Source organism: Eulemur rufifrons, chromosome 14, assembly GCF_041146395.1.
Source record: "Eulemur rufifrons isolate Redbay chromosome 14, OSU_ERuf_1, whole genome shotgun sequence".
NCBI lineage: Eukaryota > Metazoa > Chordata > Mammalia > Primates > Lemuridae > Eulemur > Eulemur rufifrons.
In genome coordinates, this window is record NC_090996.1 from 30,190,944 (window position 1) to 30,212,334 (window position 21,391).

Below are 21,391 nucleotides of genomic sequence, written 5' to 3' on the forward strand. Positions count from 1 at the left end.
GGTTGCTCGGTTATACTGAATATTGGTCGTCTCTCTTGCTCTGGGGACCACTGTGGAAACTACTTAACCAGAGGGTGAAATAAACACAGAGACACACCAAGGAGGCTTGGAAAGTTTCCAAGGAACCCAACAGACCTGGTTCTAGTTCCTGCTCAGATCTAGAAGTGCTCCAAAGCCTATCTCCTCTCTCTAAGGGCCTGTCCTTACCTCCCAAGGTCATTCTGAAGATCAAATATAGCCATGGAGGTTCACGCAAAAGTCTATCTTGCTAAACAAATGAGAGTTACTGTTACTCATTTATCGTCAGGATTTACTTAGCCCACTTCTGAATACTAGGCATGCCTAACTCATGTAGCAAAAACTATAGCCTTCGTTTGGGTTTGAGCACCTATCTTGTGGCTAGGACTGAACTAAGCACTTTACATATATGATCTCATGGAAACCTCAAAACAATGCTTTTGTGGTGGGGTTTTTATTCCCATTTTACAGAAGTTAGCATTACAGAAGTTAGCATTACAGATGTTAGCATTACAGATGTTAGCGGAGGCACAAAGAAGCATTTTTAATCTTAACCTTCTTATGGAAATAAATATAATTTCTTATAGCTCCTTGTGAAATTCTTTCCACTTATCACACTTTGTACTTACACATTTATTTGCATATCTGTTTAATGCATGCCTTCTGTGAAAGCCAGTCCATTCCCAAGAGATGGGCTGCACAAGTGCCTGAAACGTTGAGTATTTGTCGAATTAATTTTTACAATTCCCATTTTACAGATAAGGGAGCTGGGAGTTCACAGAGTAACTTCTCCAAATGCCACAATTATAAAACAAAATTATTATGATCATATTGTGTGCAAAGTCCTAATCCAGGGGCATAGAGTTGCTACCAAGAAACATGGGCAAATGGCTAGCATAGTTATACTCAAGCAATAGCATCATGTAGACTGTGAAATCTGACTTCTCTCTTAACTGCTTTGTGAATTTGATATGCTCAGAGATGTTCAGAGCAGCATAATTTAAAAAGCATGCACAGCTGAAAACAATGTAACCAACGAACAGTAGAGGATTCCTCAAATAAGTTGTGGTACAACAACTTGATTGTATGACATTTACGGAAAACTGTGTAAAAAAGACAAGAAAATGGTTTTTGAAGCAATGTAATGAGACCAAAAAAAAGACCATAAAATTTTATATGCAGTCTGTCTATAATTTTGTAGAGGCACAAAAACAAAACCATAAACCAATAAAGGAAGGCTGGAAAGTGTATTTTCTGTTTAACACTGTTTTATCTTGGATGTGAGGCTAGGAAGTGGCTTCTACTTGTTTCCACCTTTTTATAGTTTTTGATTCTTCATTAATAACCTGCGTTATTAATTTTATCACACATTTGGAGGAAAGAAGCCTCTCTAGCTTTCTCAAATAATATGCAGACAGAGAAACTTGAACAGCACACAGGAGTAACTTCAGTTCATGACAGCTGCGTGTGTCTAGACATTTAATTATAGGAAAACAACTATTGAATAACTTGACATGGCATTAACAGAGAGCCCAGAGGCACTTCAAAATTGATCTGTGTTCAGTTTGGTGTCCGAAGGTGTGGAAAGAGGAGATGCGATTCCAAATGGATTATAACAAGGACATTAGTGTTCTGGCATTGAACCAGGTCAAATTGGATTCCAATCCCCAGGTGGAAATACTTAAAGCTGAAAGTAGGTCAGCATAATCAGGGAGTTAGTGCGTTTGTAGTTGACACAAAGTTAAACTTCTCTATTCATCCTAAGATAGTGAAGGAAAAAAAAGAGAAGCTCGGAGGTTATTAAGTCTAGAATTCCCAGAAGGCCAGGAAAGAGGATGTTCTTTGAGGCTATGCTGCTCTGGGATTCAAATTCTAGGCAAGGGGTCTACAACTATGGCGTTGGCCTGATTTTGTAAATATAAGGTTTTATTAAAACACAGCTAAACCCATCCATTTATTCACTCATGGCTGCTTATGTGCTACCCCTGCAGAGTTGAGTATTTGCCAGAGAAACCATGGGGCCCATGCGGCTGAAAATATTGACCATCTGGCCCTTCATAGAAATAGTTTGTTGACCCCTGAGCTAGGCATTCTCAGCCTTCAAACCATAGGTCTGTCCGGTGTCTAGAGAAAGCACCCGATCCTGCTGTGGTGGAGCCACTTTCGGCCTCAGACACTGTGTCGTTTTTCTGCTAACACGTCAGCAACACACAGAGTTGCATGCTTCTCCAAAGTCAGCATTTGCAGTCTCCCTAAAGTGTCTGTATTTACCAACATTTATAAGACATGTGCATGAAATTCTCTTCCTTTTTAACAGCAGCAAATTCAAGTGGAAACTTTTATATCACTATCGTATCTAGAAAGCTAGTCATTTCCTATAAACAGAAAGTACCTGTGAAAACAACACAATGACACCAGAAGTGTGTTCTTCAACTCTACCTGAATTCTGGTGCCTGTAGGAGGCTCGTTAAGCCACTGCACCTGCCAGACGCCCTCTGGTGCATCACACCTGGTCCATCCTTGTAAATCCTGTTGGCTCCACCTTAAAAGCAGACCCAGAATCTGTCTGCTTCTCTCACGCCCACCATTTCCTTCCCATCCCTGCCCCAGGTTCCCTGCTGTGGTCTCCAAACCATCAAATGCTCTCCTAATTTTCCTGCAGGCTGTATGCAATCAACTCAGCAGCTAGAGACGGTCCTTTGCAAACGTCAGGCCAGATGACATCAGCTCTCCCTTTAATCAAAACCCTCCAAAGGCCCCCACCCCAGAGTGAAAGCAAAGCTGCCACCATGGCCCCCAGGAGGCCCCTGACCCCCCCCCCCCCCTCTCTGCCCTCTTCCTGCCCAGACCCTCCCACTGTGCTCCAGCCTCTGGCCCCCTGGAGTTTCCTCCAACTGCCAGGCAAGCCTGATCCAGCTCTTGCCATTTCTGCTGCCTGAAAATCTCTTCCCCAGAGACCCAGGTGGCTCCCAGCATGTCTTCCTTGGGGCTTGGGCTTCTGATTTTACATCGCCCCTGCCCTCCCCACTCCTCCCCTTTCCCTGCGTACAGGCGTCCCCAGTCTTGCCTATCTCCCCCACATCCCCTCAGAATGCAAGCTCCATGTCCATTGTTCACTAGGATTTGTGGAATGATGATTTTGTAAAAAGGGACACTGAGGCAGAGAGGCAAAGTCACCTGCTCAGAGTCACACGGGATAGTAAAGAGCACTGGGGTTGGGGGTGCGGAGTTCAACCCTATCAGGGCCCATTCCGGAGCCTGCAGCTCTGGCAGTGCCAACATTGCCCCCGCATTATACGGGCAGGGCCAGGCCAACAGCACGTCCCTAGAGAGGGCGAGCTTCTGTTCCCAGCATTCCGATTATTCTCCCCAGACTTGGAGAGGCTTCGCTACTCCATGCTCCTGTGGCACAAAACATGTTTTCTTCACAGCCCTCCCTGCAGTTGCAAATTGAAGAATTAATTGTGGGATTTCACACGCAGCGCTGAGCGGGATGCCCGGCACCTACCGCACGATTCCATTTATATGAAGTTGAAAAACAGACAAAGCTTATCCGCAGTGACAGATGTTACATAGCAGTTGCCCTTTGAGGCACGGAGGAACTCACTGAGGACTGGGGATGGTCCATATCTTGATCTGGGTGCTGGTGACACGGTTGTTTTCACAGGTAAAAACTCACGGAGCTGGGTATTTAGGCTTAGTGCAGTTTGCCAGATTAAGTTATTCATCAATTTTAAAAACAGGCAAAAGTGAGACGAGAATATCAAGAAAGCCGAGCCCCCTTTCTCTAAAATTAATTTCATACTTTTAGTTAATGGCTGTTCTCCAAGTAACTGCAAGTTCATGTGAGAGGCAAGAACCACAGGTACAATGGTCCCGTCGGCATCCCACCCAGCACCTGCCTCTGCAGAGATAGAGAGAGACATCGGCTGGGTGTCACCCCTCTACCTCCTCCATCTGTGACCCTGTCACTCCCATTGGAGGTGGCATCTGTCTCCAGTGGGAGTGATTGGATCTGAGGCAGCCCTGTGACTTCTTGGACCCAAACTCTGTGGCTCACAGTGGAAAACAGTTTGGCAGTTTCTCAAAAAGTTAGACATAGAATTCCCACAGGACCCACCGATTCTACTCTTAGGTGTAAAAGAATTGAAAGCAGGGACTTGAACAGATACTTTTCGCCATTATTCGCTGGGACCTGAATCAGGTTTGCAAAAAGTGGTTGGGACCTCAATCAGGTTTGCCTGGCTGCCTAGTTTTTCTGCAGAGTCACGAGCACAGTGCTTAGGGGTGATTCTGCAGAGGCAGGGAAATACAATCTTTACAATCATTTGGCTCCTTCAGAAAATTCAAACTACAGCAAGGCACCGGCCTCTTATCAAATCCAGGATGAACCATCTGCTTCTCATCCCGGTCTTTTGAGGACTTATCCTCTCTCCCCCACAATGCCAACTCAAGTGGGGAGATGTGTCTCGTAGATTCAGCAACTTTCCCCCCAAACCATGTGGCTTTGACACGCCGCTCTTATTTCCAAAGGATGCCCCCCAAGCAAAGCTGGGACTCTCCACTTCAGACTTGAGACCCAGAACAAAGAACTGAGCTCATGGGGACACAGGCACTGGACAGACAAGGACAAATGCCACCATTCCCAGGTACCAGTGGCTCATCAACTCTCAGGCTCCCTGAGCCAGTGGCACCAGCAGAACGCTACCTGCTGGGCCTGGTGTTCAAGCGAAATACTGGAGGGGGGTAGGGGACCGGGGACAGCCTGTGGGTGCAGATCGGAACACAGAGTCTCTGTGGTCCCCAAACTGGAACGCAGGTGTCAGGATGTGGCGGCCCACTTTCCTTTCCCTGTGCTTCCTTCTCTGCCTGGACAGAGCCCAGGACTGATATCTGAGGTTACTCCAGGACTTTATCTCAGCCTTAGAAGTGCACCCATCACAACCAACTCCATCAAACCACTGGAACATGAGCCCCTCTTTTAGCAAAGTGCCGGTGGCAACTGGGAACCTCAAATCAGAAACTTTCAGAGCTGGGTAGAGACCTCAAAAGGATCTTGTCCAACCATTTTTGCCTCTGATTGCAATTCATTTCAACATTCCTTTACGCCACACATATTTGTGCTTTATTTGACTTTTTTTCTGAACTGGTTCTCACATCTGCCTGGTTCTCTCATTGAATGAGCTTAATAAAATCTTTAACAAGTGCTTGTTTTTGTGTCTATTATGAATCTTGATTTTAATCCCCTTGCCTTTTTTTCCTGAAGATTTCAACAGTTCCCTGTGAACTCTCTGGGCCTCTTCACGATACTCTCTCTGCCCAGAATATCCTTCTCCTTTCCCTGCCTTTTCCTTCTGAAATTTCTTCCCCAGAATCCCCAGGAATGGGGACTGGTAACCTCTTTCTACTTTGAGCTTGAACATCTATTCACTCCCACCCTTCCCCTCCACTGTCCTCACTGCGTGGTCATTCATGAGGCCTGTCTCCCCACAGCCAGCCTGGAAGAGGCTCTGGTGCCACAGCTGAGCCTTTCTCTCTCCCCCATCTCACACACACACACACACACACACACACACACACACCCCCAGTGCTGCACTCAGCACAGTACCAAGGAAATCATGCCATAAATGAACACATTCATTAACAAATAAATGTCAGCTGCTACCTCTGCCCACTACAGATAAGCTACCCAGAGGGAGGCCCTTGCTTTCCTTGCTCAACACCATATACCGGCCGGGCGCGGTGGCTCACGCCTGTAATCCTAGCACTCTGGGAGGCCGAGGTGGGCGGATCGTTTGAGCTCAGGAGTTCGAGACCAGCCTGAGCAAGAGCGAGACCCCATCTCTACTAAAAATAGAAAGAAATTATATGGACAGCTAAAAATATATATATAGAAAAAATTAGCCGGGCATGGTGGTGCATGCCTGTAGTCCCAGCTACTCGGGAGGCTGAGACAGGAGGATCGCTTGAGCTCAGGAGTTTGAGGTTGCTGTGAGCTAGGCTGACGCCACGGCACTCACTCTAGCCTGGGCAACAGAGTGAGACTCTGTCTCAAAAAAAAAAAAAAAAAAACACCATATACCAGATAACCATGTCTGGCATCTAGTAAGTACCCAATAAATATGTTAAACAACTGAAAAAATACAACTTTAAGTTCTTACTCTTGCACCATTTAAATCATCCCTCATTTCTCTGCTTTCAGAAGACACACCTAGAAGCTTCGGAATGCTGTCCTCCAGGGATCGCTGCTATGGCAGCTCAACTCCTTGGATCCCACTCCCCGCTCAGGAATGGAGAGCAGTCTCCACTTCATGGTCATCGTGTGACCTTGAGCAAGGCACTGCCCCCTGGACCTCCGTGTTCCCACCGGTAAAGCAAGGTCAGTTTAGACATTCCAAGAGATAAAGAACATCAGGCAAAGATATGAATGGACAATGATGCCCAGATGATGCTCCCGCTCATATACCATTTACATTGTAACAGATGCCGTCAACGTAACTCATCAGCAAAGCTCCCCAGGGCTTAGCTTTGAGTATGGGGATCATAGAGCTGTCCTGGGACAGGCTTCTCAAACTTTAATGTGCACACGAATCGCCCTGGGGATATTGTTAAAATGCAGATTCATCTTCCATAAGTGGTAGGGCCCAAGATTCTGCATTTCTAATGGACCACACTTTTAGCAGGAAGGTACAAGGACACACCGGGTCCTAGCTTTGAAGGAATTCTCAGTGTGGATAAGGAACAGATTTCTACCCTGTTGCTGATATCCAAGACAATAGATATTAGCACCCAAATGGGAGATGCTGGCAGTTAAGCTTATGGGATCTCTCAGAATGGACAGGTGGGGGTGGGTGGGTAGGGGGCAGTTTCAAGATTCCCAGAGAATATGGAAATAGCATTGGGAGCTCATTCTGCCAGGCTGGTGATTCTACTCGATTCTGGTGGGTTGGGGGTGGGGGGCAGTCTGTGTTTTAACCAGCTCTCCAGGGGATTCTGATGCTAAAGTTTGAAAACCACTGTGCTCGGAAGAGGTTAAGATGTTGAATATTCCACGTACAAGAATAGTGTTTTGTTTTCCCACGGTAGTTTGTAAGTTGCATTCATTTATTTGTCCATTCTTTCATACACACCTCCATCAATCTCTCCAACCAACAAAGAGGTTGTGTCTGTCCATCCACCCCCCCCCCGCCCCCGCCCCACCGCCCATGTGTCTGACATCCAGCAAATACATCCTGAATGCTTACTGTGTACCCTCTTGGGCACAAGAGATCTTACTGAAACTGTAGCTACACAGGTGTGTCTTAGCCTCTATACCAGTGATTCTCAACCAGGGTCAATTTTGCCCGCAAGGGGACATTTTACAATGTTTGGAGACATTTTTGGGTGTCACAACTTGGAGGCAGGTATGCTACTAGCATCTAGTGGGGTAGAGGTCAGGGATGCTGCTAAACATCCAATAATGCCCAGGACAGCCCCTACCACACACGCAATGTCAACAGTGTTGTGGGTGAGAAACATTACAGTGGACTTTGAGTTCCTTGAGGGCAGGAACTATATTGTCACCTTGGTATCCCAAGGTCACAAGACAGTGCCTGACCCACATGAGCTGAGCAAATATTTAAATGGATGAGGATACGGTGACACAAAAATATATTTGTGCATATAAAGATCTCTTACAACTCAACAACAAAAAGACAGCCTAATTCAAAGATGGACAAAGAACTTCAGTGTACATTTCTCCAAAGCTGACACACAAATGGCCAGCAAACACATGAGAAGATGCTCAATATCATTAGACATTAGGGGAATGCAAACTGAAACCACAATGAGATCACTTCACACTTGCTAGAATGACCATAATAGCAATAACCAGAAAATGGAAAATAACAAGTTTGGTGAGGAAACATTAGAACCCTCACACATGGCTGGTGGGAATGTCAAACAGTGTGGCAGTTCCTTTTTGTAAAAAGTTAAACAAGAGTTACCACAGGCTCTGTCAGTTCCACTCCTGGGCATATACCCAAAAGAATTGACAATAGATCTTCAAACCAAAACTTGTACACACATATAACCCAAAGGTGGAAACAACTCAAGTGTGCATCAACTGAAGAATGGATAAACAAACTGTGGTCTAACCATACAATGATATTATTCAGCCATAAAAGGAATGTCACACTGATACATGCTACAACGTGGAGAAGCCATATGCAATAGGCCACATATTGCATGATTCCATTTATATGAAATATTCAAGCCGGGCATGGTGGCTCATGCGTGTAATCCTAGCACTCTGGGAGGCTGAGGTGGGAGGATAGCTTGAGCTCAGGAGTTTGAGACCAGCCTCAGGAAGAGCGAGACCCCATTTCTACTAAAAATAGAAAAATTAGCCGGGCGTGGTAGCATGAGCCTGTAGTCCCAGCTACTCGGGAGGCTGAGGCAGGAGGATTGCTTGGGCCCAGGAGTTGGAAGTTGCTGTGAGCTAGGCTGACGCCATGGCACTCTACTCAGGTGACAGAGTGAGACTCTGTCTCAAAGAAAAAAAAAAGATGGAGAAATGAGCAGAGAGAGATAAAGTGGCTGGCCTGAAGTTGTCATGCTGGTGGAAGCCCACTTGTGGTGAGGTCAGTCTGATGTCGAGGCCCACCTCGACCCCAGAACTCTCAGGGAGGTCACAGCCGAGTTTCCACCACTGGTAACTCCTGCTGTGAGCAAGTCTCTTAACCCTCCATGGGCTGCACTTTGCTTGTTTTTAATGCACGGGAAGCTCGTGCAGGATTCCTTTTCTTCTTCCCCCATGAATATATTCTTACACATATACTATGTAGGTTCTTCCCTAACTATCCATTTCCATGTTTACATCTATCTTTTGGTTTTTGAAATGGGGTCATACTCTTTATAGTGATCCTGTGACTTTATCTTTTTCACTAAGTAATATGCCTTGGAGAACTTTCCAGGTCAGCAATGTTGATCTACCTCATTCTTCCAAAGATTGCTCACTTTCCCATGAGTCACAAACACACTGCACTGTCACCCCTTCCCATCCTGGTATTGCGAAGCCCTGCAGTGGACATTCTTGTGTTATCTGCGTGCACGAGTGAGCATTGCGGAAGGAGGTGCATCTTCTAGTGAGATTGCTGGGCCAAAGAGTGTACAGTGACTGCCAAATAATCTGAAGGAAAAAGCCTCCAGAGCTAGGTTGATTCTAAAACTATTTCTGGCATGGATGTTTCTTTGACCTCTAGTGGGGTGATGCTCTTAGACAAACCTCTCAACCTCTACGAGCCTTAGTTTACTTATCTGTAAAATGGGAAATGGTATAATAGACATTAACAGTACTTTGGAGATGGTAAAGTCCTGTGTAAATGTGAGGAGTTAAAATTGTCATTAACACAGAGAGACTCTGTAGCTGGACACATTCTCCTCCACCCCTCATCATGTAGAAAGCAGAAAAATGAACTTGTGCAAGAAGGAAGCTGTTTTATATCAAGCATACATCATGTTTAAGGCCATATATTGGACCAGCAGTTCTCAATGGGGGCGGGGAGGGTGATTTTGCTCCCCAGGGGACATTTGGCAATGTCTGGAGACATTTCTGATGGACACAACCCATAGTGTAGGGGTGCTCCTGGCTTCTAGTGAGTAGAGACCAGGGATACTGCTAAACATCCTACAATACACAGGACAACCCCCCCACAACAAAGAATGATCTGGTCCAAATATCTGTGCCGAGGATGAGAACCCCTGATCTAGGCCTATCTCTGATGCTCACCTCCAACAACCCCACTCAAAGATGAGGAACTGAGGCTCAGAGAGGTGAATGACCTGCCTGAGGCTCCCTGAGCAGCCATAGCTCTCGGCTCCATCTGACTTTAGTGCCTGTGGTCCCTTCTGCATATGGCACTGTCTGGGAAGACATCACCTTGTTTCCAAGCACCTTAGCCCTGGCAGACTATCTACAGCACAGGTTACAAGTTTTGCCTAAAACCATAATAAGCTCCTTCACCCCTCAGTTTTAGAGGTTTTATGACTTTGCCATCTGTCATAGTAATCGTTGCTTCCACTCATTTGCTGTGTGCTACACACTTTATCAGGATAAACTCTTTTATTTTACCCTGAAGACAAGACACAGAGAGGTTAATAATTTCCCCAAGATCACACGTTAAGTGGCGGGTTTGGGCTCTAGACCCAGATAAGAAGTTTCCATATACCAATCTCTCGACCCCTGTACTATGGTTCTACTCATGCTCTGAACTTTACACCTTGGCACCTGCACTTTGCTCTGGGCTTTACGTTGGAGCATGCCAGTCAATCCTTTAGCTGGGAACTGGGCAGGGGCCAGAGAGGGCAGGGCCCCTACCTCAGACTGTCCCATATGTAGGGACCTGGTCCCTGCTGCTCAACTGGGTGAGCCCAGGAAATCTGCCAGGGTTTCAGCACCTTTCCCACGCAATGCCCCAGGAAAAGATGCAGGGCTCTGAGCAGGGAGAAGATGCTGCAGGGAGCTGGGCATCTGAGGGAATGGGCATGGACTCAGAGGGAAGGGACCCTGGAAGGAAGGGATGTGAGTGCCTCAGGGCCTGTCCAAAGTTCTTGGAGCAAACCCAGCTATGCAACTGAGGTCCCTGCAGTAGTCTCCACTCCAGCCTATTTCAACTGATCTTATTAGCTACTGGGTCAATCTGAATTTTGGCAAGCCTAGATTTGGCAATGGGCTCAATACCAGACCACACGGGGTAAACAGGGTAGTGCAGACACCCAGGAATGGATTCCATGAGGCAGCCTGGTGGGGACAGCTCTGAGTTCCAGCTGTGCCCCTTCCTAGCTGCATGACCTTCGCAGAGCCTACGCGCTTCCTCTGACAAGTACAGACTTGGGGACCAGCAGTACCCATTGTAAATGTGAGACCTGGAGCTAGTGTCTGAGATCCTGGTACCCTGCAGGCCCTGGAGGAGTTGTGGTGGGCTTTGTCACCCACAAGCTGGGTGACCTTGAGCAAGTCTCTTCCCCTCCTTGTGCCTCTGTTTGTTTAACTATCAAAGGAAGGGGGTGGGTCTTTAATCTAGAAGCCCTTTTTAGGTCTGAGGACTCTAGACTGGGCCATTTACCTCTCCCAGGGGCCGACCTCTTTGGGCCTCCAGGAAACACATTTCTCCATACTCCATGCCGCAGCACCTGGTGCCAAAGAACAAGGCAAAACTCACTGCCTCCCTCTCCCTTGCACCCTCGACCCAAAACCTGGCCCACCAGAGAAGAGTTGCCCCCAACCTCCCTCAGGTCACCAACATCCTGTCCATTTAGCTTCATCAAAGCAGCAAAGCCAACACTGTCCCCAGCCCGAGGGACGGGCCCAGCAGCACCTACCTCTCTTGGCCGAGTGCCCAGGGGGTTCCACCAAGCAATGCCCACAGGAGCTTTTGGGGGTGGGCAGCGACCCAGGGAGCAAATCAGGAGAGGGCCAGCAGCCCCTCCCTCAGACCGCCTCAGGGGAGGATACGCTGGACAAGGCCCTTTGTGTGAGTGTTGCGGGTGGGAGAATCCCCAAAGGTCCTGCTGCCTCAGAGACCATCTCTGCTGTCAGAGTTTGGAGGTACCTGGAAGGGTCCTAGGCCTGGGATCCCAGTTCTAAGGATACCAGTCTTACTAAATCTTAATAAACCTCCTCTGGTCTTATCTCTGGCCAGAGTGGGTGAGGAAACATGAGAGGGAATTAGACAGGTGGGGCAGCCAGGTGTGCGAGTTGAGTCGGGTGGAGGTGGTACAGGGTGAGATTGGGAGTGGTGGGCGTGGGGTGTAAGCAGGATGGGATTTCGGTGAGAGGGTTACAGAGGGGTCGAGGGAGGTGGATGACTTGGATGGGTGGCTGTACCCTTGCCCTGTTCCTGAGTTTGAAAGCCCCTGGTCTTACATCTTTAGAGGAAGAGAGAAAATCCCCCAGTCTTTAGTGTGGTGGTGTCAGAGGCAACCTTGCCTTATGGGTAGAGAGGGGTCTCTGGCAGAGAGAGGGGGAACCCTCTATCTTCAGAGCCCAGTTTCTGAGGTTCATGTGGGGTGGGAGGGGGACTTGCAGAGTGTCTGCTCCAGGATTTTCTTGTCTTATTGTGTGTAGGGGGAGGTTACTCCTCAGAATTTCCATTTTCCATTGGGGGCAAGGAAGAAATCCAAACTTAGTTTCTTAGGGATGGGGAAGGGGCATCAGTCTCCAAAGGGACGAGGAGGTTCTTGGGGACCACAGTCTATTTCAAGGGGTGAATCAGGGAGCGGAACTCTATCTCTAGAGCTGGGGGCAGGAGGAGGGCCCCATTTCTGAAGGTAAAACAGCTATTTTGCTGAGGGCTGGGAGATGCTTCTTTTCCCAGGAGGGGATCCCGCGTCTTGGGAGGATGAGGGCTCCCCTTCTGGGGGAAGATGCTCCGTTTCTGCTCCCTGGGGGCAGGGCAGAAGGACCCCATCCCGGCTACCCTGGAAAGGGCCTACCCTACGCGACCCGGCGCCTCGCCCTTACCTCTAGGCTCTGGCTCCGATCTACGGCTCGGATCTGTGGCTGAGATCTGTGGCTGTGACCCGCCGGGCTCTGACCTGCAGGATCCTCGCGCCGAGCTCCGGCTGCGCGCGGCGTCTGCCCGGCTCCCCCAGCGACTCGCCGGACTCCAGGGCTCCGCCGAGCCGCCCCGGCCAATCAGCGCCGCCGGCCCCCGCCCTCGCTCGCGCCGCAGCCAATGAGAACGCCCGCCACGAGCCACCGCCCCCGGGAGGGAGGGGGAGGCGGGGCGGGGGCAGAGTCCAGCCCGGGGGGCGGTGGAGACCCGGCCCCGCGGGCTGGCCTGGGGGCCGGGAGGAGGGCGGGGGCTGTGGAGGAGGCGGCCGAGGACCCTCACCAAGTTTGATGGGGGAGTGGTGGGATCCCATCCCTAAAGGGGTGGGGGGCACCTCTATAGGTTGATTTAACCTGGATCTTTATGAACCCCCCGCCCCTTTTTTTAGACCCTCGGTGCTGCAGGCAAGTGTGGCCGGTCACCCCCACCCTGCGCCTCGGATCCGGTCTCTGGAACCCTAGAGACTGAGTCAGAAAGGTTCCGTTTGAAAGAGAGGGAAGGAGCATCGTGCCCTCCCCCCAGTGCCGGCGGCGCTCGGGGCCTCGGTCTCAGCTCCCCCAGCTGCTATGCGATGACCGCCGCCTTCCCCCCAACCCCCCAAAGACAAAGAGCGCTGGACTAGAGTCAGATATTGGCTCCTTCTGCATGCCCTAGGGCAGGTCGCTTTTCCTCCCTGATCTTGATTTACTCAATAGCAGATAGGGACATTGTACCTCCTTCGTGGGGGTAAAGGAGACCCCAGATGTGATAAGGTGCCTTTATACAATTGTATGAAATGCTGCATGAAAACTTGAAGGTGTGATTGATTGACAGCCCCCACAGCTCTCTAAAGGTATTGTGGAAAGAGGATGCAATCATTCCAAGGTAAAATCAAAGACACAAAAACCTGCCTATCAGGACAACATGGGATCAACAAGTGTTCATAATGAATGGATGGACAAAGATTCCAGACCTTAAAAGGCCAAGAAAGAATCCAACTTGGTTCTTCCCACTCGGCCTGGATCACCAATAACTGCTTGGTCTGCTGGAATCTTGGAGAACCCTGAGGTCCTCTCTTCTGCTCTCCAGGAGTCCAGTCTGCCCTGTCTCTGATCAGACAAGGAGGACTGTAGCCCCAGGAATTAAGGAACCAAGGGGAATATAAAGTAAACAAATAGATGAATTTAAAAACTGCCAAACACCCATCTCCTAGTGTGATCTCTGACTGTAGGTACCCTCCAAAAAAAAACCACTATCAATAAGAATAATCCAAAAGAACAGACAAAAAGTATAACTGACCCATTGACCTGCTGAAACTGAGTTTCGCCAGTCTCTCTGGTATGTTAATCCTATCACCTTGCTTGAAGAACTTTGTGGGGCCTGTGTTGCAAATCTAGCAATTTTCCCTTAAAACCTAAGCCATGAAGATAATCTCTTTATTGCCCTTGATCCGACCAAAGAAATAAAATGGCCAATAAACGTGAGAGACGACGCTTTGTCAAGGAAAGGCAAGTTAAAACAAAGAGATGGACAAATTTCACCTACCAGAATGGCCTCGTTTTTATTACTGTATTTACTATTATTTGCAGAGGTTTCAAGGAAGTGCACAATTTCATGTACTGCTGATGGGACTGTGATCATAGCCTTTCCAGAGAGAGACTGGATATTCCTATAAAAAAAATCTAATCTTTAAAGTGAGGTTACCCTTTAACCTAGCAATCCAACCTCTATGAACTTAAAACAATGAAAGGTACAAAGGTTTAATAATAAAGTAGTTTACTGTCATTTTGCTTATCACAGTGAAAAAATGGAAATAAAGGTACAACAAGGACTCAGAAGGGAAATGGTTGCATGAAATTGAACAATATGCCCAAGCAGGGATTGGATGAAAAAATAAGTTGAACAATAAGCATAAGTGTCAATTATTGGATGGTACAGAAATGTCATCCCAAAATGTTACATGAACAAAGATAGTCACAAAAACCATCTATTTGGTATTGTCCTATTTTTTTGGTTAAATCTATATAAACAGATATAGATAGATCAATGCTGTCCAATAGAATCTTCTGTGATGGTGATCTTGTTCTATTGGATCATGTCCAATATGGTAGCCACTAGCCACATGTAGGCGTTGAACACTTGAAATGACTAGTCAACCAAAGACCTGAATGTTTAATTGTATCTAATTTTAATTTTAAGTTTAATAGTCATTATGTAGCTAATGGCTATCATATTGAATAGTAGTGATATAGATAGATAGAGTTAAAAAATACATGTCAGTAGAAACAATTACCTTTGTGTATTGAAATTATGGGTGATTTCAATTTAACTTTATTTGCATGCCACTCATTTCTAATTATTCTATAATGAATGTATATCATTCCTGCACTCAGAAAAAAATATATAAAATGAAAAACAAAAAAGTAAAAGTCTAAGCCAAAGGTTGGCAAACTATAACCCAGGGGCCAAATACAGCCCACCATCTGTTTTTGTATGACTGTGAGCTATAAGAATGAGTTTTATGTTTTAAATGGTTGAAAAATAATCAAAAGAAGACTAATATTTTGTGACACATAAAAATTATATGAAATTCAGATTTCACTGTGTGTCAGTAAAGTTTTATTGGAACATAGCTGGGCCCACTTATTTATATATCATCTATGGCTGTCTTTGTGCTACAATGGCAGAGCTGAGTAGTTGTGACAGAGACTGTGTGGCCTGCAAATCCAAAAATATTTTCAGAAAAATTTGCCACGCCCTGTTCTAAGGCAATCGAGGGAAATCAGAAGTGTGTGGAGCAATCTTCATTCATCTATTCATTCATTCATTCAACTAGGTATTGTGCACCCACTGTGGGTCAGGCCCTGGTTCTGGGCATTCCTAGGGGAGGGGTGGCACTGCTTTCTTTCTGGTTAAGGAGGGACGAAAGAGGGATATTTAGAGCCAAGTGCTTTGCAAGCTGATTCTCAAATAGCTTCATTGTGACACTTGTGAAGAAAAACTGTCAGCAGGTGGGGAAAGCCCTTTTCACATTAGCTTGCACTTTCTGCAGTTTTACAGTTTTCCTGTGGGGTTGCTTGGGGCTGCAGGTGTCTGCCAGGGGATGCTGGCAGTGTTGTCCAGAGGCTGCCTGAGGCCTGGGATGAGGCTTCGCCCATGCACTGGGCCTGTAATGGGTCTCCTTCCAGAAGAGCAGCTCTAGCTGGGAGGGCCCACACTGTACTCCCGAGAGGAGAAATGAAAATGAAGGCACTGGAGCATTAGGCTCGAGGGGTGTCAGCGGCCAGAACGGGAAAGACTCTTAGAAATCAGCAGCCCATTCTATAGAAAAGGAGACTGAGGCCCCGAGAGGAGGAAGAGATTGTCCAGAGCCAGACTGGATCCCATGTCTTATTTCCTAGGCCTGTGCTTTCCATATCCCCTGCTCACAAAATAATAAAGTGCATTTGGGTGTGGTGGGAAGGGGACGAGCTGGCAGTCGAACCTGATACTGAATTCCAGCTCCACCTCCCAGTGGCCACGTGGTGTTGGACAAGTCATTTATGTGTTCTTATCTGCAAACTTGATCATTAAAGTACCTACCACAATGTCCACATGGAAAAGAATGAGGTTGGACCCTTAACCTCATATCATATGCAAAAATTAACTCATAATGGATCAAAGACCTAAATATAATACTTAAAACTATAAAATTCTTAGAAGAAAACATAGGGATAAATATTTATGACTTCAGGTTTGGCAATGGTTTCTTAAATAGGACATAAAAAGCACAAGCAACAGAAGAAAAATAGGTACATTGGAATTTATCACAATTAAAAACTTATTGTGTATAAAAGGACGCTATCAAGAAAGTGAAAAGACAACCCACAGAATGGGGGAATATATTTGCAAAGCATATCTGATAAGAGTCTAATATCCAGAAGATACAAAGAACCCTTCTGGCCAAACAACAAAAACACAACACAATTCAAAAATGGGCAAAGGACTTGAATAGGCATTTCTCCAAAGATATACAAGTGGCCAATAAGCACATGAAAAGATGTTCAACATCATTGATCATTAGGGAAATGCAAATCAAGACCACATGAGATACTACTTCACACTCTCTAGGATGGCCATAATCAAAAAATGGAAAATAATGAGTGTTAGTGAGGATGTGGAGACATCGGAACCTTCATATACATTGCAGTGGAGTGGGGAACGGGCTGTAAAATCGTGCCATCACTGTGGAAAACAGTCTGGCATTTCCTCAACAAGTTAAACCTAGAATTACCTTAAGACCCAGCAATTCTACTCCTAGGTATCTACCTAAAAGAATGAAAAACAGGTGTTCAGACAAAACCTTATTATACGAGCATTCATAGCAGCATTATTCACTATAGTCAAAAGGTGGAAATAGCCCAAATATTCAACTGATGAATAGATAACCAAATTATGGTCCATCCACACAAGAGAATATCATTCAGCCACAAAAATGAATGAATGATACAAGCTATAACATGGATGAATCCCCAGAAGACCACATACTATATTTATATGAAATAGTCAAAGTAGGCAAATCCACAGAAACAGAAATCAGATTAATGATTGCCAGGGGCTGGGATTGGTGGGGAATGGGGAGTGACTGCTTAGCAGGTACGGGGTTTCCTTTAGGGGTGAAGAAAAAGTTCTGGAACTAGATAGTGGTGATGGTTGTATAATAGTGTGAATGTGATTAATGCCACTGAATCGTGCAATTTGAAATTGTTAAAATGGCTGATTTTGTGTTATGTGTATTTTATCCCAATAAAGAAAAAAAGTATCTACCACAGTGGGTCATTGGTGGGGTAAATGGGAGAGTTTGGTCCTGGTCCCTGGTGGGGACCTATGCATTAACACTGTAGTTGTGCTAGTTTCGCCATGTTACCTGCTTGAGTGTGAGAGGTTGACCAGAGGCCATTCATTCACTCATTTACTGATTTTTCCATTCACTCAATCATTCAGTCTACGAATATGCACTTAGCACCTACTGTGTGCCAGGTGCTGAGCTGTTCTTGGCCCTAAGGAGCTCCCATTCCGATGCTGGAGACAGTGTATGAGAAGGAAGACATGTAAATAAGGAAACTAAGTTCTAATAATACGTGCTCTAAGCATGAAAAATAAGATGATATGTCCAGGATCAGGGTGGGATCATTATCCATGAAGGTCAGGAGATCATCTGGAAGGATGTGACATTCAATGTGAGGCCTGAATGCCAGGAAGGACGCTATATGGGATTACCTTGTGACCAGCACTGCATATTTTGGCCCTTGTGTTGGGCTCCTAGAAGACCCAGGGGCTATCTCCAGCTTTCCTTATCTGAATGAACTGGTAAGATGGGGATAACATGAGCAAGTGAGCTGTGCCCAACAGAAGCAGCTGCTGCATGTGACATGTCACTGACACATCATGGCTTTGTTCCACTATCATCGTGATGGCTGGGACCTTCACAGCTGCCAGCCCCAAAGAGCCATGACAGTGAAGTTCTCCCTCTAGCTCAGGACACCCTGAACTGACAGAGGAACTGTGTTATCCCCTATTGCCACCCCTGTGTCCTGCAGGTCTTCCTAGAGGCAGCGAATGAACAGGGCAGCCCCTAACTACAAACAATTACAATCCTCAAAACATCTATAGTGCTGAGGCTGAGAAGCTCTGCATTAGTTAATGTGTATGTAGTTCCAAGAATATGGAAGGAGCTTAATACATCCTTGGTTCCTTCCTCCTGTGGCTGGAGATGCACTCACGTTCACCCCAACTCTTCTTGCCAATACCTGCCGAGGGCATCTCAGGGAGTCAGATGGAGTGTGGTTCCCTCTCTCGCCGCCAGTGCTGGAGAAAACAGCTAACCATGTATGTCCTTTCTGAGACCTTTGATGACTCTTTCTGACAGTGTTTGGCATGCAGTAGGTGCTCTATTAGTACTTAATCAACTTCACTGCATGAAAAGGACAACAGAGTGAACTGACTCATCTCACCCTTTCCTTGGCCCCAAGGAGCTGTCCAGCAACTCCCTGCTGAAACCTCACAGAGGAGAAAATGCAAACTGAGATTGAACTTCCCCTAGCCCCCGCCCCCAGGCCAGCAGACCCAACTGTCCTTTCTCCCCCTCATCCTCATCCCTCTGCTTACAGACAGTGGAAGATGGAAACTAGGAGACAGTGTGGCAGAGCAGTTATATCCTCAAATGCTGGAGTTAAAGAGATCTGGGGTCATAGTCTGCCCGGGACAATTAAGAGGAGTATGACTTTACACAGATTAAACTCTCTGAGCCTCAGCCCCTCATCTGTAAAACGGGGACGGTGATCATAACGCCTGCATCACAGGGCTGTCATGGGTATTAAATGGGAGAAATGTCTTAGAGCATGTAGCATGTAGTGGAGTCTTTGGCGTGTAATAAGCACTCAACAAATATTAGCTATTACCATGATCATTATTGGAATCACCATCTTACAGTTGGGTTCCTCGAGAAATGGACCCTAACCCTGAGAGGTTTGAGTTCTTTGTTTGGGAAGTGGCAGCAGCACACACCGGTGGGGCTGACACCAGGAGATGCCAGTGGGCAGATAATAAAGGGTGAGTGATCCAGCAAATGATCGCAGGGGGCAACTGGGGCTCCATCCAATTGGGGACCGCTGGGAGCCAGCACAGAACAGTCGCTTCAGAGCTATCCCGACGTGTCAACCATCTGAGCCAGAGAAACCCTGCTCCAGGGTCACTCTTCTAGTCTGACACGTGAAACCCAGAACGGGCCAAAATTACAGAGCGTGTGGTTAGCAGACTGGGCTTTGGGCAAGTTTTAACTTCTCTGAGCCTCAGTTGCTTCACCTGCAAAGGACTGTGGTGAGGTTTAAAAGAGACAAAGCGTATTGCTCAGGGCCGGGATGGAGCCGGGGGTGCGCACACACAGCCAGAAAAGTAGGAAGAGTGGGAGGACGCCCCCCCTAGTCTCTGGGTTTCAGTTCTGAACTCTTCCCCATGTGCCCGCCCTCCCCCTGGAACACCAGGTGTGTGTTGTCATGGAAACCTTTCAGGAATGGGGCACTCAAGAGCTTGATGGATTTTTTTTCCTCCCCAAAATAACCCACGCTGTCAGTCAAGTAACACTTAGGTGAGGTGTTTAGGTGAGCGCGATTGTTTCACCATCATTAACCGCTGAGCAAGGCGCCCACTCGGGGAGTTTCCATTCCCCTGAGACAGGCAGTTAACAGAAATGCGGCAGTGGATAATAATACTGATGATGATGATGGCGGCTACCATTTATTGACCGTTTCTCCTGTGCCGAGCTAGATGCTAGATGTTTATTTTTAATTTAAGTTAATTTATTTATTTTAGAGACGGGGTCTCGCTTTTGCTCGGGCTGGTCTCCAACTCCTGAGCTCAATCCTCTCACCTCAGCCTCCCAGAGTGCTAGGATTACAGGCGTGAGCCACCGCGCCCGGCCAATGCTAGATGTTTTACATGAATTATCAAGTGCAACCTTGAGAAGTACTAGTAGCAAACCCATTTTATGGACCAGGATTCTAAGGCTCAGGGAGTGTTAGGGCTGGTCTGAGTTCAAACGCAAGGCACCACATTTTAAGAACCAAACTTTATTGCCTCTGAGAAACCTCAAGGGGGTATGAGGAGAAGGCTCAGCTCCACTTTTCCCTGGCCCCAGCATCCAAACCATCGGATCTAGGCTGCTTTCTTGGTGAGCTCTGAAGCTGGAAACTCTACCACCTGCCCATGGAGCCCATTTTGAAGCTGGGATCCTTCCTAGTCTAGACATTCTTGCCCCAAAGACATTGGATGGCTCCAATGTCCATTGGTTCCTGATGCCTTAGGAAGGCAGAATAAAGCTGTGATCATGTCTCAGCCCTGCTATGTCAAACCCTTTGGTCCCAGGACAATGGCACAGCACAGTCTCTAATCCACAGGGCTGCTCAGTCTACTTCAGACAAGCAACACCCATCCTGGGCAGAGGGCATGGGAAGAATGCTGGCTTTCCAGTGGAAAGACAGACCCGGGCTTAGACCCGCCCTTGCTACCTCTGAACCCTGTGACCTTGGACAGCCTCCATAAGCCGAGCATTAGCTTACCTGCCTCTAAAATGGATACAGGGTGGTTGTGCAGATAAATGAGATCAACAGTTAAGTGCTCAGTAAAGGTGGGTTTGATCCAAATTAGGGTATGGGGCTAGCTGGATGCTGGTGGCTCTCAGAACTGATGTTGTGCCACTGTATAATGAATGGCAGGTTAGTTAGGTCCCCCCAAGACTCACTGGGGACCCACACTTTGGTGTGGCTGCCAGTCACCTAGAGGACTGATGACCGTGGCCTGGATTCCTTTCCGGCACATCCTGCTGTCAACTCATGAGGTTGGGGCGCCACCTCGCGGTGAAAGCCCTCCCGGGAGCCAGCAGGGATGCGAGGTGCTCAGGGAGGAACCCCCGTGGGGAGAGGAGAGCATGACCTCGGGCTGGCTGGGAGCTCCGAAATCAAGAACAATCTCTGCACCTGTCTTCACCATTGGTTGGGCCAGAATAAGGAGCCCAGCCTGGTAGCTCTGGCTTCAGTTCACTCATCCAGTCACTCCCCGGTTCATTCACTCCACACAGCTGCTGCCCCTCACTCTCCGGGACTCTCCCGTCTCACCTGCAGTAGCACCTCACCTGCAGTAGCTACCACCCTCATCTACACTCTCCCAGCCCCCAGAGGGCTTTATCGTTCTTCCTAGCACTTATCAACACTGCTGAAATTGTAATTGTTGAACCATGAAGACAGTCATTCTCTTAAAGTCAATAT

General features: G+C 47.3%; 1 protein-coding gene across 1 annotated transcript in view; it reads right to left on the reverse strand.

The window, feature by feature from the left end:
- The window catches only part of ABAT (4-aminobutyrate aminotransferase), a 57,780-nt gene extending 45,145 nt beyond the window's left edge, over positions 1–12,635 (reverse strand). Inside the window, exon 1 of the mRNA XM_069486958.1 lies at positions 12,521–12,635. The gene's annotated coding sequence lies outside the window, so the exon portion shown is untranslated. The remainder of the gene's footprint in view (positions 1–12,520) is intronic.
- Between the last annotated feature and the right edge of the window lie 8,756 nt (positions 12,636–21,391).